General features: G+C 42.9%; 1 non-coding gene across 1 annotated transcript; it reads right to left on the bottom strand.

Annotated features, from left to right (window-relative positions):
- Positions 1-1,025: 1,025 nt before the first annotated feature.
- Trnaq-uug (transfer RNA glutamine (anticodon UUG)) lies at positions 1,026-1,100 on the bottom strand. Its single transcript has one exon. It is a non-coding gene; the product is annotated as a tRNA-Gln (tRNA).
- Between the last annotated feature and the right edge of the window lie 5,974 nt (positions 1,101-7,074).

Here is a 7,074-nt window from a genome sequence, read left to right as displayed (position 1 = left end):
GTCATCGGTCGCATCGGATTAAAGTTCAAAATAGTTCAAATGGCTCTGAGCACTATGGGACTCAACTGCTGTGGTCATAAGTCCCCTAGAACTTAGAACTACTTAAACCTAACTAACCTAAGGACATCACACACATCCACGCCCGAGGCAGGATTCGAACCTGCGACCGTAGCGGTCGTGCGGTTCCAGACTGTAGCGCCTTTAACCTCTCGACCACTACGGCCGGCTCCGGATTGATGGGTAAGAAAGTCGGCCGTGCCCTTTCAAAGCAACCTACCCAGCATTTGCCTAAAGCGATTTACTGAAATCAAGGAAAACCTATCAGGGCGTCCGGACGCGGGTATTCAGTGTAGAGGTATGTGTCTCTACACCATGCGGATGCGACGGTGAGGCTCTGTCGAACCCCCGACGGCACTAGTGAGTCTCTGTCGTCAGAATACAGCTTTATTGATCAGAAGTCTTCCTTTGTGGCTGTCAGCAGTGTAGCGGATGGAAGAGCATCGGCCCCGTAGTTATGCACTGACACCAGCGCATCTCGTAGCCTCGGCTTCAGCGAAGTGGAAGGCGCGGCCTCGGCTACTCACGACCTCGCATCCAGTTAATCACAGCAGGGCCGGCGTTGCTTGCGCTTCCTCGATGGTCAAGACATCCATGACTCGGTACAAGATGGCCGTAGACCTGGAGATAGTCTCTTCTCCACGAGAGACCAGCAAGCGACTCTGGAATTTACTAATAGCGGCGAAGTGGTGGTGGTGGTGGAGGGGGAGGGACAACAATTACAGCTCTTCCTCAGAACGATGATGGTTGATAAAGTTTGGCAAGAACCATCAGTGAGACCTGCAGGGAAGTGTTGTTAGAAGGGGCCAAATTCTTCCCATTTGCGACAGTTGCAGCAGCAGCTAAAGGCAGAGGAGTTTGTCCAGTCTAGTTGGAAATAATATCGTAAATGAAATTACAGTGAAATCCAGACCATTAGCTGCTCACAGGCGTTGAGTCATATCAATGGAGGAATGTTGAAAAATGTGTGCCCCGACCGGGATTCGAACCCGGGACTTCCTGCTCCAAAGGCAGACGCTCTATCCGACTGGGCCATCGAGCACAAATAGTGCAAATGCGGGGACTTATTTCTGGCATGCTCCCAGTAAAACCCACACCTCCAATTTATTGTCCACACACTACATTTGTAGTGCCCCTGCCTATTATACTCATTACTCGGCAGCCAATCTACAGATTCCCGTCAGAGTTTGAGCAATGTGAGTGCATCCTCACTGAAGAAGATAATTGGCCGGTAAGCCTTATCTATATGTCCGAAAGAACAGATACCATCTTCATATGGATGAAGGTGGTATAAATTGTAGTCATCCCGGTATGGTGCGAATGGACGTGCCTCGGTACTAGCTAGCTGCAACACTGAGCTACAACTGAGAGGTAAGCCGTGGAAGTAAGAGAATATGTATTTTTCGGGCTGCACCGACGACATTAACCTTCTGTGGGGTTGAGAAAATATACCCTACTTTCCTGAGCTCGTCAGCGCTGTTTGTCGCTTCTTGATTTCGCAACATCATCTAACGCTTTTTTCTGCTGTATCAGAAACTGACTGTTACCTCATCTATTCGACCTCAGCTTTCTTGTGACACTTTGCACACTCAGCATTATGACGATGCCAGTCTGTCACCATGATGGCATTCTGCAATGTCAATTGTTAGAATGCTCCGCTCTTCTAGGGTATTGCAGTTGCTTCCATGCTTGCTGTTAGCCCGTCAGCATTTCTCTGTCCCCGGCATTCTGCCTGAGCGTTGGTGCATTTAATAGCTGCCCAGAATATTACTCTCAAACATCAGTTTGTATTGATTCTGTCACATTTGCGACGCCCAATCTCTAACAGCCAGGTCAATATTTGAATCCTGCGATGTACGTCTTTCCTCACACCGTTCCTGTGTGTCAGAAGGGCTAACTACTCGTAACTGTGTGATTACTAAAGTTCTGTGGTTTCGTATGTGTATAGGGTTCAAAAATGGCTCTGAGCACTATAGGACTTAACTTCTGAGAGCATCAATCCCCTAGAACTTACAACTAATTAAACGTAACTAACCGAAGGACAGCACACACATCCTTGCCCGAGGCAGGATTCGAGCCTGTGACCGTAGCGGTCGCATGGTTCCATACTGCAGCGCCTAGAACCGCTCGGTCACTCAGGCCGGCTCCTCAGAGCAGCCGCTGCCTTTGTGTAGACTTCATCCGTTGTTACAGATCTCCTCTGTTACTGGCCGAATGGCACATTAACCAATCGTCTTCTCATTTCCTTTAACTTAACCGACTGCTCTCCCTCTTTAGACTAATCCGGGATCAGAAATCAATTTAAACGAAAATATAACTTAATACCGTCCCAAAACCATTTGTCTGAAGGACTGAAGTAACTATTGCATGTCTAAGGAACCGAAAACTGACTACTTTACAAGTACGTGCCTCACGTCAAAGCTGCATAACCTGATACCTGTGCTCTTTCGCACTTAGTTATTATCAATTTTAAGGATTCATTTTTCACATACATGCCACATTCATACCCTCATTCACTCCGATAACGAAATAAATGAAAATATATAGTCCAACATGTAAAATAATAGTGGTCTGAAATAAAACTGTTACATATCTTTCCTATTGTATTCATCAAAATATTTCTGTTCAATTATTTAATGATGAGCTGTTTAGTTAAATTTTTTCATCGATTTTTACGCAAGTATAAGTATTCAGAAACTTATTTCTGATGGAAAGTCCTAAATTTTATGTTTTAGTAAATTTTTCATGTATTAAAAATTAATTTAGATCATAAACTGAAATTCATAATGTCATTGACTGCTATAATTGCGAAAGGGCATACATAGTTTCATAACAAGTTACAAGAAATTTCTTTAACGGTTTAAAGGACTGTACGTAATACACCGTTACCATTCTGCGACAATGTGTGTGTCCTTGTTTTCTGAGCTGATGGCGGCAGAGGATGACCGATACATCTCAAGTGGTATTGTAAGCAATAATGAGATAGTAAGAAAGCCGTAGCACGTGGACTGCCCAAGGGTGACGTGGGGAATGTGTAATCACCGCGCAGCAGGACGATGAGAAGGGAGTCTTGGGAGGTAGCCAAGAGACCATGTAGATTACACAATAGTTGTTTGGCGTGCGCGTCTTTCAGTTGCCGAAGTTAAATTATCGAGTAGCTGTTAACTTCCTGATTCAGTTCATATTCTCAGTCTTGCTTGAAGTGTATTTAGAACATGGAAATAACGTTGTTAGAAAAGGGACTGCGTAGTCATGTATCCCTGTCCCTCCTTGTCAAGTAATTACGCTTACCAATGCGCTTTGCCTTGTATCGTTTAGTCTTTTCGTATCAGTGTTTCTATGCTTTCCAGGTGTGCAGTGAAACAAGCAGTGCGGAGCGCAGTTTATCGACTACTTCAAGACCAGCATGGCAGAGAAAGTACCTGGACACTAACTGGCGCCAGGCAAATTGTGCGAATCGATTAATTCGTTTTGCAAAAGACGTGAACTGGGCTGAAATGAATGTTCAACTAACGGTTATATGTGCATCGTTAGCATTTTACATGCAAACATGTGCAAGAACACGTGCTGGGAGGTTTTTTAAGAGCGCCATTTCTATACTTCAAACTTGTCCAAACTTTGCAGAAAGGTAGATAAATGATTAAAGTCAAAATGAATTTTTGAAACCTAATAATCGTTGCCGAGATACGATGTTAAAAAGTCGAGCTACATATCGAACGTAAGATTCATTGTTATGTGAATTGAATGCGTGGGAACTTTAAACTGATTCAAACAAATAAATGCAGTCGTAACGACAAAATTGGAAAATCGCTTTCACAAATCTAGCTTTATTCGGATTTTAATTGCAAAAAAACATTTTCTGTGACCCCTTTTTTTCGCTTGCCACTTCCGTGTTCCAGACTTGGGCAATTCGGTTGAAATTCTGTAGGAAAGTAGACACATACATATAATTAATGGTCGTCATGTTCTGTGAAAGTATTGTTCTTTGCCACGATATAAGCAACATGGGTCGAAAGACAATACAGAAATTTATACCGGTTCAGTCGTCACTCCAGTCAACAAGAATGTACATCGGTTGTCAAAACGATGTTAGAGTAAAAGTTAGGAACCAGAATGAAAGTTCTCCTATCACAGCACAAAAAAATGAGAACATCTCCTGGTCAGAGTTAGGGATATGAAAGAAGGGAATTTGCTTTTGGACTTATCTGGCCGCTTCAAAGACATTTAAACAAAAGCGTCTTGACAAATTCGCCCATTTTTACTAGTTATCCCTACTTCCCCAACGCAGAAAGCTCTCTTAGCTGCAAGGTGTTGGCACACCCGTATCTTGCAAATTATGGACTAAAGTCTCTGATCCCGCGCGAAAAATCCAGATGATTCACCAGCCATAGTAAACAATATATAATATCGTATGGCTGAAGAGTATACATGTAACTGCTAAAAGAAATTCTTCCGGGGGATAAAATATCTGGGTGTGGATTTGTTCCTGGGAGAAATGAGATCATATACCACGTTACCTTACTTGACACAATGTATTATATTACACGACATAGGAATCATATCAGAGATCTTGTGTGTTTTTGGTTAATACTAACTATTAAAAAAGAGCGAAAATGACAAGATGTTTTCATTTAATAAGTTGAAAAGCTAGTTGACTCTGTCACATCCTTAGGACTGTCCAGAACATATTCGCCTTTTTGTTCTGTGGTTTGAGCATTATTCGTTCTCGTTACATGGCGTCAAGTAAGGCGGTTCATAAGACACTATGTCTCAACAGTAAGTAAGCAATAACTGTCTGTTCTTACTTGTAGACTTCACGATCTTCTACCTTGGCGTAGTTTATTTTATCATTCTGTCGTAAGCCAATCGTGTCGAGCAGAAAGACGGAATACCTGGGTGCGCTCCTGTAACAAGAAAATAATGTAGGTTTACAGTACAATAAACTGCAGAACAGCTATAAAGCTCAGCCTCTACACAACCTAAGATCGTTCCTGAAGCTATCGCAGGCACCAAGGGGATGTGCAGGCGAGAAAATAGATAGCAATGAAAATTCACGTCGTAGCGAAGCTCCCTAATGCGTACCGCAATTCTAGGTGCAAACCTGGAATTTATTTAAATTTTTCGGTAGTACCCTTGTGCCTCTGCCTTCAGAAGAAAATGGAAAATTTTAAGGTTGTTAAGATGTTCGTTGGAATACTGTTACCGAAGAGAAAGATAAGTTGTCATTCTAGAGGTATTTTAAGTAAGCTGTTTAGGTTTTTATGTTGGTAACGCCATGTAGCGCTCTATATGAAAATCACTGACTGTGCTGTGTGCAGTCTGTGGCTGGTTTGCATTGTTGGAAGTCGCTATTGTAGTGTTGGGCAGTTGGCTGTTAACAGCGCGTAGCGTTGCGCAGTTGGAGGTGAGCCGCCAGCAGTGGTGGATGTGGGGAGAGAGATGGGGGAATTTTGAGAGCGGACGATCTGGACGTGTGCCTATCAGAGAGAGTAAATTTGTAATACTGGATGTCATGAACTAATATATATATAATGACTTTTGAACACTATTAAGGTAAATACATTGTTTGTTCTCTATCAAAATCTTTCTTTTGCTAACTACGCCTATCAGTAGTTAGTGCCTTCAGTAGTTTGAGTCTTTTATTTAGCTAGCAGTATTGGCGCTCGCTGTATTGCAGTAGTTCGAGTAACGAAGATTTTTCTGAGGTAAGTGATTCATGAAAGGTATAGGTTATTGTTAGTCAGGGCCATTCTTTTGTAGGGATTATTAAAAGTCAGATTGCGTTGCGCTAAAAATATTGTGTGTCTGTTTAGTGTTGATCAGAATAAGTAAAGAGAGCAACGTCTGAGTACGTTCAGTTTTGCTCAGCTGTTTGAAAAGCAAATAATGTAAGAGGTTTATCAGCACAGTCATTCATAAATTTTTCTAAGGGGACGTTTCAATATGAACTGCATTTTCTTTTAGAACAGTAGTTTACTTAACTGGAATTTGGCTTCATCACAAGTGTACCGTGATGGACACGGGACCGTTCCGAGGCTGCCAACTGCGGAACTTTGAATTTCGCGGCGATCCCGCTAAGCACCGCCTCGGTGCAAGAGGGTGCGCGACGACCGCACTGTGGAGCAGCGAAATATCCGCAGACAAAACTACTTCTGGCGCCGAGCTGATGAGATGATATTGGATAGGTGGCCGACCTTGATCGCTGCTGGCAAACAGCAGAGGCTTCACCTCTGCTGGTACTTGTACGTCGTACGAGAAACCCCTTGTATGCGAGGTCGCAAAAAGTAAATGACGTTTACGGCATTCGACGACCCCACATATACTCAGTCTACCATGCAGCCACAGTATTGGCTCCTAATGGCCACAGGGGGCGGGACTGGAAATATCCTATGATGAACACAGTATGAGGTTACGGAGCGTAGTTGAACTGCTTAGTCGACGTGTAACACACAACAGTGCTACGGTGCTATTGGTGTTGATACAAAACAGAGCAATGGCAACGATAAACAAAGCAAAAATTGCTTCGTATCTACAACAACAGTTCCTGAAGTTGACATTTCGTCAGAAAAGAACCTAAGGAATTTAACAGAGTGAGAAAGGAGTGGCATATGAAATAATAGCGTTTCTGCAAGATGAGTCAGAGGAATATATAGTATCGTATAGGCTCCACTGTGCGGACAATGTACATGACTACAGTGATGACGATATGTGCTTAAAAGTGAAAGCGTTATTGAAACAGGTGTCGAACCATATAGTTCATCATCATTGTTGAACAGGGGGCCACAAATACCATCTACAATGGAACTCAGTGAAAGCCAATCGTTGTCCAAGGAGCTGGTATTAAACGCAATTGCATACATGGAAGATCGCCGACAGCATAGCAAACAAGAAAAAAAAAGTTAGCTGTCATGAACATACACTCCTGGAAATTGAAATAAGAACACCATGAATTCATTGTCCCAGGAAGGGGAAACTTTATTGACACATTCCTGGGGTCAGATACATCACATGATCACA

Source organism: Schistocerca serialis, chromosome 4 (genome assembly GCF_023864345.2).
Source record: "Schistocerca serialis cubense isolate TAMUIC-IGC-003099 chromosome 4, iqSchSeri2.2, whole genome shotgun sequence".
NCBI lineage: Eukaryota > Metazoa > Arthropoda > Insecta > Orthoptera > Acrididae > Schistocerca > Schistocerca serialis.
Note: the sequence above shows the minus strand (reverse complement) of the source record. Positions and strands in the feature narration are given on the sequence as shown.